The sequence below is a fragment of the Eptesicus fuscus genome, chromosome 13, assembly GCF_027574615.1.
Source record: "Eptesicus fuscus isolate TK198812 chromosome 13, DD_ASM_mEF_20220401, whole genome shotgun sequence".
Classification (NCBI taxonomy): Eukaryota; Metazoa; Chordata; class Mammalia; order Chiroptera; family Vespertilionidae; genus Eptesicus; species Eptesicus fuscus.
This window is the reverse complement of record NC_072485.1, coordinates 16,106,492-16,120,584: the sequence shown is the minus strand read 5'-3', so window position 1 is coordinate 16,120,584 and position 14,093 is coordinate 16,106,492. Positions and strand designations below refer to the sequence as shown.

General features: G+C 39.5%; 1 non-coding gene and 1 pseudogene across 1 annotated transcript; both read left to right on the top strand.

Moving 5' to 3' along the window:
* Nucleotides 1-5,126: 5,126 nt before the first annotated feature.
* Nucleotides 5,127-5,233, top strand: LOC114234362 (U6 spliceosomal RNA). The gene has a single exon (XR_003620537.2). It is a non-coding gene; the product is annotated as a U6 spliceosomal RNA (small nuclear RNA).
* A 498-nt stretch (nt 5,234-5,731) lies between these two features.
* On the top strand, nt 5,732-13,473 carry LOC103293006 (PAT complex subunit CCDC47-like; annotated as a pseudogene).
* The last annotated feature ends 620 nt before the right edge of the window (nt 13,474-14,093 follow it).

The following is a 14,093-nucleotide window of genomic DNA, read 5'->3' as shown; positions in this document are numbered from 1 at the left end:
GGGGTGTGGCTTAGATAGAAATGTGGATAATTCATTCATAGTGATAGGATGTAAGTCAAAGAATATGGACGGACAGGAATGGTAGTAGTAGAGGTTGGGGGCAGGTTTATCATCTTAGCTGTCTTAAATATATTGTCATGTTACACATTTCTTATAATGTTTATTTCTTTCTGCCAAATGGATCCTTAGTTGATCTTCCTCTTATCCATCATCACTCAAATGCAAGTTTCTCAAAGGTGAATACAATGACTTATTCATTTTGAATTTTCATAGCACCCAATATAATATGTTCTAAAATATTCTGAATGAACGAGTAAATTATGGATACCCTAGACAATTGGCTCCCAAGAGTTCAGCCACTTTTTATTTCCCATCATCAGTTTAGTTCATATCCTCTATTTCAGTGTTGTACATAAGCCAAATGTGTTTGGTGAGAAACCTTCTTAGTATCCAACCAACCATAGTTGTATGACACTATTCTCCCTTTCCTGCTATTTTTTTAAATGTTGTTATCACAGGATCTTCTGTTCTTAACTGGAATCTTATCATGTCATGTGAAAAATCCTGAGGGGAAAATGACCCAGGATGCAGAGAGAGAAAATATGAGGTAGATTTAAAATATTTATGAATAATATGATGAACAAATTCTAAATGGTGAAAGGGCCATTACCACTAGGTGGAATCAGAAAAAAACTTAGAGCAGCAGGCTTCTGAACAAGTTGTTTAAAAAGGTGATGAATATAGATTTAAGCAAAGGAAGTAAAGATCTTCTCACCAGGGTAAATGGCAAAAGCATACAGATGTAATGAGAAAGCCAATGAGGGTGAGGCCTGAAGGGGATAAGTAGAACGTAGGGTAAGTTTTCTTAAATAAGCCTGAAAATTTATGACTTCATGTTTTAAACTTTATGTCATGATTCTTGTGAACATTTTATTTGAAGTGCAACATATTGAGAAAATTAATCCAAAACCAATTCACTAATTAAATGGCACAAGCTAAGAAATGTTTTGATATACTCAGAGAAACTTACTAAATCTTTATTATTCTGCCTTGTGTTCTTATAAAATCACAGGCTCCTAGCCCATTTGGCTCAGTAATTAGAGCGTTGGCCCAGGGACGGAAGGGTCCCAGATTCAATTTCAGTCAAGGTCACATGCCTGGGTTGTAGGCTCAATCCCAACCCTGGTAAGGGTGTGTGACGGAGGCAACCAATCTATGTGTCTCTCTCACATTGATGTTTCTCTCTCTGTGTCTCTCCCCCACCCTTCAACTCTCTCTAAAAATAAAAAAAATAAAAATCAATGGAAAAATATTCTCAGGTGAGGATTAACAAAGAAATAAATAAATGTCATCACAGCATTCTTTTTGGAAGTGGTTTTAGAGCTAACATTTACTGCTTGCCATGTTCTACACACTATTCTATGTGCTCCACATGTGTTTCAGTTAGTTGTTGCAACCATCCTATGAGATAAACCTTTTTTAACCACCTTTTTCATACGTAGTTAAGGAAATGAGGCACAGAGAAAATAATTTAATTGCTTCAAGGTCACACGACAGGTCTGGATTTGAATCCAAGCTGAGTCTCCCTTTCCTATGCTATGCGGCACCTCTCCTTCAAAGCGATAATGGCAGTCAGACCAACTTTCCCTCTGAGTAGATTCATTTGGTGGGAAAAATTTATTCATCAAAAGTGGAAGATGTAAGTGGCAGGAGAAAAATGAGGTAGGGAAAATAGTTTATACTTTTGAAATATATAATTACTGGAAAGCATTATTAAGTAAAAAGGGTATTGCATGTGGTGATATCAGGTAATTTAATATGAATATCACACATATACTTTTTTTCTTTATTGAAGAGTCTCAGCCAACAGGAGATTTGCCAAGCTTCCACCCTGTAAGGAGGTAAAGGGAATAAAAAGATGCATGAATCATTATTGCCTTAGAAATGCCTATAGTCCAATGGCAGAGCAACAATGACAAATAATGAACGTTTATCCCAGGCTGACAAAATAAATCCTATTCTTGAGGCATCGGTACTGTGAGATCATAGCAAGAAAAATGAGTAATCCTGAGTGCATGGTGGAGGGAACTTCAAAGAGGAGTGGGCCTTGGAGCTGAGCTTTGGAGGATGAGCAGGATTTTCACTAGGTGAAGCAGCAGGGAACGCATAGTCTGGGCGTGAGCAAAGGGTGGAGATGCCGCAGGTCCCAGAATAGTCAGATGTGAATACTGCATGAGTGGAGAGCAGTGTGGGATAGGTGGCAGGAGAGGCCCTGGGGTCCTGATCTTGGAGGGAGGGCCCTGAGTGCCACCACACTGAAGCGACTAGTCTTTTTTTTTTTTTTTTTTAATATATTTTATTGATTTTTTACAGAGAGGAAGGGAGAGGGATAGAGAGTTAGAAACATCGATGAGAGAGAAACATCGATCAGCTGCCTCCTGCACACTCCCTACTGGGGATGTGCCCACAACCAAGGTACATGCCCTTGACCGGAATCGAACCTGGGACCTTTCAGTCCGCAGGCCGAAGCTCTATTCACTGAGCCAAACTGGTTAGGACTGAAGCGACTAGTTTTAATCATGTTTGAATCCCCAGCACCTCATCCAAAATCTAGAACACAATACACAGACACACACACACACACACACACACACACACACACACACACACACACACAATGGATGGATGGATGGATGGATGGATGGATGGATGGATGGATGGATACATGAAACATCCAATAGAAGCCTTAGAAGTAAAAATGAGCATGTGATGCTTAATTGGAGAGTTGAGCCTCAGGAGAGAGTCAATATAATATGACTTGAAGGTTCCTAGCCCAGATTATAAGAAATACATAAGGATGAGTAGTTTGAAGAGGTGAGAAATATTTTAATAAACCTGGCATCTTTCACTTAAAAAGGGAGGGGTGGGGAGGGAACCACACAGTACAGAGGAGACAGGAAGGCATCAAAGTTGGTAAGCACAATTGGGAAGACCCTGTGTCTATAGGTGGGATCAGGAATATTCATTTCTCCCAGGCCCAGGTAAGCTTCTTCTAGGGTTTTTCTCAGGGATAGTAGATGAGCCAATGTCCTTGGGCCTACAGGGAGGGGTGGAGAGGCTAACTTTCTTTGAAGCTTTCTCCTATCCTAACCTCAGGTTTACCCAAGGTAGCCATTCCTGTCTCCCTCTTGACTCACCTCCTTTCTCCTTTAACATTACACCCAACCACTGTTACCCCACAGGCCCACAAGCCTGGGGAAAGAACCAGGCAGGGCAGAAATGTCATTTTAGGTTATACAACGTCTCATTAATCTTATTATATTCTGTCTGTTTTTTTCTGGCATTTTGAAAGTTTGCATAGATTACTGTACTCTTTGAAGGCAAAGGACCAAGTACATGAAAAAAAAAAAAAGGTGGAAGGAGCTTTGCCCAAGAGAAAGAGTAGAAAGTAATACACCTATGGTAATACTTAGTTAAATTTAACTGTTTACCCAGGGTTAACATTCAAACATGTAAGGAATTTTTGTGAGTTTATTTGAGCCAAACTGTCAACAATTGACGGGAAGCAGAATCTCAACGAATTAAGATAATGCTCCAGAGAATGGAGATTTTTTTTTTTTTTTTTTTTTTTACCTAGTTTTATCAATTTCCATCAAAGGAAGAAATGTAAGTGAAGGAGACGTTACATGAAACCCATTGGTGACAGATTAGGGAGGTGGGAGAAAGTAAAGTAGGAGGGGTAACTCTGGGATTGGATAAAAAGTGAAATGATAGACACATGCTTCTTTTACTAGACTCTTAGGTACTCTGGTTCTCTTATAAATGCTTTTTACAAACACAGGACTCAAAGAGCTCACAGTTTAATCACAAAATCTGGATAAATAAATTAAATTAATAAAGCTTCAGTGGTAGCCAAGAGGAAGTACTTAACATCTGTGGTGTGGTCAGGTCAGTACTAGCTGAGATTCTAGGAGTGTGTCTAGTAGTAGATGAAGTCTCTACATCACATGTTAATTTAATTCCTGATTAAGGCAGAACTGATAAGACTGCTTTTTTTTTTAACTTTTGAAAAAAAAAATTGATTTCAGCGAGGAACTGGTGGGAGAGAGAGATAGAAACCTCAATGATAAGAGAGAATCATTGATTGGCTGCCTCCTGCACACCCCACACTGAGGATTGGCCCACAATCTGGGCATGTGCCCTAACTGGGAATCGAACCATGACCTCCTGGTTCATAGGTTGATGCTCAACCACCAAGCCACACCCAGCTGGGTAAGACTGCATTTTAAGACTTCCTTTGTATTGCTTTCTGGGCTGTCTGATTCATGTATTTTTTTCTACTAATTGAAGACTCAGAGATTATATCCCGTCATATGATAACTTCCAGATGGGGTAAGCCAATATTCTAAGAGTAAAACCATACATTTCTTAAGTAAAAAATGAAAAGCAGCACTCAAAATATCTCAAATATGCCCTCGCCAGTTTAGCTTAGTGGATAGAGCATTGGCCTGCGGATGGAAGGGTCCCAGGTTCAATTCCGGTCAAGGGCACATTCCTGGATTGCAGGTTTGGTCCAAGGTGCAGGAGGCAGCCAATCAATGATTCTCTCTCATTGATGTTTCTACCTCTCTCTTCCTCTCCCTTCCTCTCTGAAATCATTAAAAATATATTTTTAAAAAATAACTCAAATATAAAACATGTTATCATCATGGACAAACTTTGCAAAAAGCTGGCATGTGGATCAAAATTTAATATATTATTAATGGTACCCATGGAATTCCCAGTAGAGACTATTAGCAAAATGTATGAATATATATAAAGAAATGCAGCCACTAATTAGTTTCAGATTAAAATCACATTAAGCCTTTAAGAGAATGACATACTAGTATATTTTCCATCCCAGAAAATATCTCTATTTATCAAAAAACAGGAAATAGCAGAGGATTGTGTATCCAGTTTCAGTAAACAAGAGGAGATTTCCTGAAGCTAAACAGGAATTGCTGATCAATGACCTCATTTAACTCTACTGCCAGACAACCAGCCTAAGGCAAACCTGCCTTCTCTCATGACAAAACCTAAACTGTGACTCGAGAGCTAAATGATGATGGTAAATAAAACAGAGTTCAGTGCTCGCTTCGGCAGCACATATACTAAAATTGGAACGATACAGAGAAGATTAGCATGGCCCCTGCGCAAGAATGACACGCAAATTCGTGAAGTGTTCATTCGCTAATTCGTTTATTTAAAAAAAAAAAACAAAACACAGAGTTCACCATGATTTAGCAGAATATTTTAGTCTTCTGAGGGAAACAGAACTAGCCTTACACAATATCACAAATCATAATTATTCAGAAGGTTTCTCCTTGGATCTTTGCTGATCACCCAGATTGCAGTAAGTCCTCTAGAAAGAAAAGGCTCTCCACCTGAGGACTACCCACTCGTCTGTCCACAGATTTTAAACAAAATGTAATTGCATTTGTTGCAGATATTTTAGTTTTGTTTAGGTGAAGAGAAATACAATTCATCTTTTTATAAAATATAAAATAGGGGGGACAGAAAATTTTATTTAATATTGTATTTATTCAGCTTTGGTCCAAAGAAGGGAAGAATCCAGGTAGGAAAGGAGAGAGATAAAAATGAGAGAATTAAAGCTAAAAAGGAGCCTATTCTCAATAATGCATTTAAGGAAAACTGTTTAACTTGAAAATATTGAGTTGAGAAAGGAGCAAAAATGGGGAGCAAGGAAGGTGTTAGAGAAGAAATACTTGCATGGATGTACATCTCACAGGGAGGTACACATGGTAATTGGGTAACGAGAGGATGAAGCAAAAGTCTAGAAACAGTAATTAAACAGAAGGTATGCAAATACTTAGGAAATAAATAGGTGTTAACTATAAATAAGTATGGATGAGTTCACTAGAATCATGCCATTTTAGTGGATCTAATTTCCTTCTATTACAGGGTTATAAAATCAATACATCAAGGGAATACTTCCATTGATTTGGGATATATCTGACCAACTCTCTCCTAGTACTTTTATAAATTAAAAGACAAAAATTTAAGTTGGATGTTGGCCACAGTAGATGGGTGCATACATAGTTGAATAACCATACCCAAAGCATATTACTTAACAGATTAATGTCAATTCTTAGGTACTCTGATTAAATAAATGAAATTAATAAAGCTTCAGTGGTAACCAGGAGAAAATACTTAACATTCATCTATTCTCCAATTAGAAACTCTTATTGAGTAACTACTATGTTAAGCCTTAGAGATACTAAGAAGACCAAGCTGTGGTCTCACAGTCTATGAAAGGAGAAGCAGTTCTATCACAAATAACTGCTCAGCAACTATGAGAGTAATCAGCATTAGAGGAAAATCTTTAGTGAGAAGACACAGTGTTCTTTGCAAGCTTTATTTTATTCAACATTTTTACCAGTAATTTATCTAAAACCAGAAAGGACTTATCACTTTTGTAGATGTCATAAAAAACTTAATAGAGATAACTGTACATTGGTAGATAAAAGTAAGAAGTTGAATAAATTGCAGTGGTTGGAATGGAGGCCTAAAGCCATGATGAATTAAATAGAAATAAATTCAGTGATTTACATTTAGGTTAAAAACTATAACCAGATAAATATAGGACCTGGAAGACCCAACTTGACAGCAGCTCATGTGAAAGGAACATGACTCTTAGTCAAACACAAAGTCAACATAAACTTAGCTGCAAAATGTAATGGACGAAAACACTAGTGTAATTTGAGGCTGTATTATCAAAGCAGTGTAGCCAAGCCAAGGACCATTATGATACTACATTCTGTGGTGGCAAAAATGATTCTACAGTGTGCCATATTAGAGAGGATTCCACAGGAGGCAACAAGGAGGAGTTTTTATATGAAACCCATTCATTTTATATTTTTAAAAATATGTAAGGAAATGGAGCTCTAGTGTCTACAGAAAAGAAGATGTAATGAGACCTGTAATTGTTTTCTTTAATAATAAATATAATGGTTCAATGAAATCCCAGAGGATGAAATGGGAACAACTAACTTTTCTGTTGGGATTTATTCTTTGCAAAGTACTGTTTATACATTACTAGAGGCCCAGTGCACAGGTCTGCGGGGATTGGGCCGAAACCAGCACTCCAATGCCACTTGCTGCTCCTGCTCATCCCAGCCCTGCTGAGCCTGCCACCGCTGCTTGGTAGGCTTGCTGCCACTCTGCTGTGGTCTCTGGGCTGCAGCAGCCAGCCTTGAGCCCTGTGTCTAGCGCCCATCAGTCAGCTGAGTGTTGAGCATCTGCCCCCTGGTGGTCAGTGCATGTCATAGCGACCAGTAGACCAGTCAAATGGTTGACAGGTAGACCGGTCACTTAAGCTTTTATATAGATAGATAATCTGCTTCTCATTATGACCCTGAGAGTTAGACCAGGGAGGCAAAACCAATTGCTATTTTATAGGTGAGGAAAGAGGTTCAGAAAGGTTGGGGCTTGCCTAAAATGAGCATGTTGGGATCCAAATTCCAGTTTTCTAATCCCAGACCTGTGCTTTTCACATAACACCATAATGTCCTTCCACCCAAAAGCACATTTCTTCTCAGTATAAGGAAAGCCTTTCTAATAATATGGGCCACAGAATTAAAAAACAGACTATCTCACAAATTAATGATCTCCCTTTCCCAGAAAAAGACAAACAAGGGCTGGAGGACTTTGTGTCAAGGACATTTTGGAGGTGATTTATATTCATAGGTGCCGGAGGCTAAAGCAAACAACAGTTAACATTGGAAGGCGAATGGACTTTGATATTCAGCAGGGATGAATCCTGCTGTGATTGCAATGGCTCCAGGTGATTTCCCCAACCTGATAATCTTTACATTGTATACCAAACTTTACCTTTGATCTGCCTGTATGCATTGCTAAAGGGTAAATGTGTATTCAAGTAAATAAAAAGCAGACCAGGCCAGAAGAAGTATGTGCCTCTTCAGGAAAGAGGTCTCCACCTGGCCCCCAATGCCTTCTGAATTCATATTTCTTGTATAGCGTTTTCATTTGTGTGTCAGCCCCTCCTTCAGATCCTGAACCTAGCTGCGAAGGCCATGACACATAGGGGAGGTAGTTCCCTAAATCCACTCCAATAAATGTTTACCATGGGAAAGAAAGGCAGGAAGGAAGGAAAGGAAGGAAGGAAGGAAGGAAGGAAGGAAGGAAGGAAGGAAGGAAGGAAGGAAGGAAGGAAGGAAGGAAGGGAAGGAAGGGAGGGAGGAAAGAAAGAGGTAAAGAAGGCTGGTTTTAAAAGATTCAACTCATCCATGGAATCTGTTCATTCAGCCAAGATTCACTGACCTCTCAGTTTGTGGTACTAGATCCTGAAATAGTGATAAGCATACAAGACTTGAAAATAGAAACCTTGGCATTAAGTACTAGATCTCTCAGTTATTATCTGTGTGCCTTTATTAGTATAAATTTTCCCATATGTCAACTGAGGGTTATAAAATCCACCTCAGGAATTGTAAGGATTGGATGAGATAATGTTTCTAAAGTACTAAGCACATAGTAGGAGCTCAATAAATATTAGTTATTTCCGCTCTTTAAGTATAATAGGTACCTGAAGTTCCTTGGAGGGAGTTTGTATGAATTGAATAGAGCAATAAGACAGGACTTGGAAACAGAGGAAGTGGAGGGCAAGCAGAATACCTCTTGGTGTTCACGTGACTTAGCTGGTCTGATGGTGACCATGCTGGCTCAACTGTGTAAGAATATAATGGTGTTTTAATTCATAAACCTAGAGTACAACATGCTCTGAAACTTTATCTGAGCTTGAATTCTCAATCTCAGATTTATGTCTTTTCATTGATTTTTGTACATTGTTGAGCAAATTTTACTAGGTATCTTATTCTTAGACAGTATTGGAGGAAAAGAGATATCTGTCAGTTGGATACTCTTTTTTTCTTAAATATATATTGTTATTGATTTCAGAGAGGAAGGGAGAGGAAGAGAAAGATAGAAACATCAATGTTGAGAGAGAATCATGATCAGCTGCCTCCTGCACGCCCCCTACTGGGGATCGAGACCACAACCCTGGCATGTGCCCTTGACTGGAACCGAACCCAGGATCCTTCAGTCCGCAGGCTGATGCTCTATCCACTGAGCCAAACCCGCTAGGGCAGTTGGATACTCATAAATAAAATGGACACAGAGGGTTTGCTTTATAATGATTTATGCATCCAAAACATTATCCACCTAAACATGCTTATAATCAAAGAAAAATAAATCATTTGCTGAAAAATGATGAATTTTCCACTTAGTAGATTAATCAGTTGCACATTTATGTTTTGAAAATCAAGATTCTTGGCTATATCTAGAGTGGCTTAGCATGTAATGTTTTGGATAATTTTGCCACCGTCATGTTCTGGCCAGAAATAAGAAGACATCAGAGGACAATGGCTCAGCTGGTTATGTAAGACTTTGGATTGATACATAAGCTCACCCAGCTACGGAAACCAAGTTTGAAAACAAAGACTTGTTCAGCCTTGCTGAGCTATTCTTCCAGAAATAAGACCAGGTGAAGGCTTTATTTTTTTTTTTTTCCTGTTTTGCTTTAATATATAAATTAAAGATTTGCCCAGTTCTCATTAACAAAAACTGAATTCTTATTGAATACAGCCTGGTTTACTTACATTCATCTCCTACTATGTACCCAGAAGGGTAAAAGATACCAAAGAAATATAAGTAAATATATGCTTAGATGTTATACACAATACTTCATATGTATTAAATAGCAATATAAAATATATTTGATGTTTAAAACAATAAACATTTACTCTGTACCTCACCTGTTATATAACATAGACACCTATATTTGCTTGAGAAACTATATCCTGGTAGAAGTGGAGGGTGTCAGAATTAGACAAACTTGTAGTTAACAGTATAATGTAAGATGGGTTTTGTTAAAGTTTAGGACTGGAGGAGTATACAGACACACACACACAGAAATTTCCAGCTTTCAGAAAAAAATCTGTCTTATTGAGTCAAGCAATAACCTCTCTAAATAGCTTAAAAACCATATAATACAAAGTTTAACAAGAAATGCAAAATAGGAATTCACTTTCTAACACATTAAGAATCAAAACAACAATTCTCAACTTTTAAATACCTAGGACTTACCTGGGAACATACTTCTTCAATCACAGACTCCAAAGTCTTAAAACTCCTTGAACAAACAATATAAATTCTTATAAAAATCTCTATGAAACCCAGCCAGCATGGTTCAGTGGTTGAACATCGACCTATGAACCAGGAGGTCACGATTTGATTCCCAGTCAGGGCACATGCCCAGGTTTCGGGCTCGATCCCCAGTGTGGGGCGTGCAGCAGGCAGCCAATCAATGATTCTCTCTCATCACTGATGTTTCTGTCTCTCTCTCTCTCCCTTCCTCTCTGAAATCAATAAAAATATATTTAAAAATATATTTTAAAATTTTTATGAAATAAATGTTTTTAAAAATCAAAATAATTAGCCATAATCATTATCACATTTCCTCTTTTCATTTTATCTAGATGCTAACATTAACTGCAAAAGTGATGAATTGGGATAATTTCTAAGAGAAACTTTCTGACAAGAGTATAATTTGGATGGTAGAATACATGATTTAAAAAGAGAATCTTTTTTCCTGGTATAATTAGGTTATGACTACATGGTATCAAAACAACCATTTGAGTGAGGTAAGGTGATTCTACTTATTGAGCATTTCCTAAGGAGAATCTATTATGTGTATAACCCTATGGTAGATACTTGATGGGGGGTGGGGAAAGGAGATGGGGTGATTGCCTGAGTGAGGTCTAAGGCACTGAGGAACCTCAATCATTGCCTTAGAGAAAACGCATAAAACAGATGCATAGGAAACAATAAATGTATGCTATAGACAGTAGGCATTGGATTAGTTTAACAGACCTTAATGTGCTCTGGATTGATCTAGGAAAAGAGCACGAGTTGGAACCTGAAGAACAGAATTTGCATGGTTAGAGACAAGAGGAAAACAGTATTAGCAACAGCACAGCACACTATTTTGTCTCCCAGGCTGCTAAGTGGCCAGGTTGAATTGAATTGCTGTTTTGGGGGCATGAAACCACAGCTTTACTTTTCAACAGTAAAAACAAGTAAACAAAGGAGGAGAGAGAGAGAGAGGAGAATAAGATATAAAAAATAATAAAGGGGAAAATAAATTTCCATATAGAAAGAAGAATTTCTGCAGGTAGGCAGACAAAACATTTCCTTATGAATACCCCTGAGTTTATTTAAATTAATAATCAGAAGAAAATAGTAAACATTTATTGAGCACATATCACATATCAGACACCATATTATTCCAAGCACTTACATGCTCTGAAAACACTGTAAGGTAGAAACTCTTCCCACCATATCATCAGGGTTCATAATAGCCTACGACCCTCTAAAACTAGAGATTTTAAGTCAAAGATTAATTTCATTTAGGCATTTTTCAGTGCTTCCTATTTTTGAATAATAACTTCAGAGAAGTTTACTTTAGCAAAATAGACCCACATGGATGGTAGAAGCTATGCGAAGTGTGGTGTGGCTGACTGAGCTGCCTGGTACAGCTTATCCTAGAAGTACTGGGGGCAATAAAACTACGGTGACTGCACAAGTGGCAGCCGAGAGTCAAGAGGGGCAGAGGTGGTGGCCGCAGGAGCACTGGCCGGTTGCTAGCCCCGATACAGGTGCAATGAGACCTCCCAGGCTGTGTCGTCCTTTTGGTGTTCAGGGTGCGGGGAGGGAGTTTCTCTGAAGCCAAGTTTGATGTTTTGAGGCTGAGGAACACGTACTTGAGTATGATGATGGTGACTTTGCTGAACTTGAGGACATCACAGAAGATGCTGTCACTAAATCTCCTCAATGGGTGATTACCACTAAAGATGATGAAGACAAAGCAGCTGTGGAGTTGGGAGGGTCGGATGAAAACCAAAGCGATTCTGAAGATGCAGATACCCAGGAGGGAGGTACTGAGAGTGAGTCATCCGACAATGAAGAATTTGAAGGTTATGAAGACAAATAGAAACTTCTAGAAAAATAAAGACCCAATAACAATTGTTGATGTTCCTGCACACCTCCAGAATAATTGGGAGAATATTATCTAGAAACTAGAGGCCCAGTGCACAAATTCGTGCACGGGTAGGGTCCCTCAGCCTGGCTGGCAATTGGGGCCAATGGGGGCCATCTTGCCCAGTCCCGATCAGGGCGATGGGGGCCAGCTGGCCGGGGAGGGACCACGGGAGGTTGGCTGGCCAGGGGAGGGACCAGGGGAGGGCTCCAGGGCATGTCTGGCCCTCTTGCCCAGTCCCCATCAGCTGGACCCCAGCAGCAAGATAACCTACCAGTCGGAGCGTCTGCCCCCTGGTGGTCAGTGTGTGTCATAGTGACTGGTCAAGTGGTTGACCGAATGGTCGACCAATGGGTTGACCTTTCAGTGGGACACTTAGCATATTACGCTTTAATTATACAGGATTTTGATGGTGACTGGTCTGCTTCATTGGGAAGAAGAAAAGCAGTCCCCTTGCTCAGGCCTGGTTTGACACTCAGAGCTTTCAGAGAGGAGCTTTGCCTTGGTAGAAGCATCAAGCACAGGAAAGCTGAACCAGGGGAATGAGTATATCTACACCCTGGGGCCTTCTGGTCGAGTGTGTTGTGAAGCGATGCCGTCAGCTCAGGCTCCTCAGGAGACAGGATTACTGAATGTCCTGGCCCAGATGGTGATGCCCGTGAGTGATCAAGTGCAAACAAAAGTGACCATGAATGATGAGGCCCTGGATACCTAAGTGCTTGCTGTTGGCGCTCAAAAAGCTTTGGTAAGACTGCGGAACGAGACGCAGGAGTGGGTATTGTGACAAACCTACGTCTGGAGGAAAGTATGGACTGCCAGACTCTTTGGCCATGCTGTCAGGTTGGAGAAGTCACAGGGAATGCCAGACACAAAGGTTCACTTGTGAACACACTATGCTGACCAGATTGAATCCATTCATTTTTCAGATCAGTTCTTGGGTCCAAAAATTATGCTAGAGGAAGGTCAGCCTTTAAAACTACCTGACACAAAGAGGATTACTGTTTGCATTTCATGTGCCTGGCTCAGGCAACATCTACCCAAAGGATATGGGGGCTTTGCTACCTCCAATGAACATGGCGATGTATTCCAGTGACAAAGCCAAAAAGTTCTGACTCAACAGAGAAGGCAAACAAAAACCAGATAAGAACAGAGCTCAAGTCCAAGAGAACATCTAGAAGCTGAAGCAAGTGCAAAGACAAGAAGTGGCACAATCTCAGTGTGAGAAGAAAAGAGCAGAGAAAAGCAAATCATAGATGAGAAACAACTCAGGCTGGAGGAAGCTGTCTTGAGTGAGGTGTGAGCAAAAGAAATTGGAAAAGAAGCAAATGAAAATGAAACAAATTGAGGTGGAAGCCATGTAAAGTCTCCCCAGAGATCTGAGTCCCGATGCCACATGTAAGCTCTAAATTCACAGGAAACGTAAAAAAAAAAAATAAAAAAATAATAAAAAAATGCCAGTCCATTTCTCATTTTAAAGTTCAAACACTCGCCCTGGCCAGTGTCGCTCAGTGGTTAGAGTGTTGGTCCCCATACCGAAGGGTCATGGGTTCAATTCCTGGTCAAGGGCACATACAAGGGTTGCAGGTTTGATCCAGGCCCTGGTTGGGGCACATGCGGGAGGCAACCAATCAGTGTGTTCCCTTTACATCCAACTTTCTTTCTCTCTTTCCCCTTTGCTCCTTCCCTTCCACTCTCTCTAAAAATCAATGAAAAAATTATTCTCTGGTGAGGATTAACAACAACAAAAAATTCAAGCACTCCCAGTGACTGAGAAATACTATTTCCTCATCTGCTACTTTTTGTTTGAAGTTATTGGAAGGACACTGTTTCAGTAATTTTCTTCCAGGTAATAAAATTATTTGGATTATTTTGTGAAAGAAATTATATATGAATTATGAGTCGTCTTAAAATATTTTTAAAATTACAGCATGAATCATCAGTGCTTTTAGTGTTTAAAACTAGGCAGTTGAAATGGCTGGCT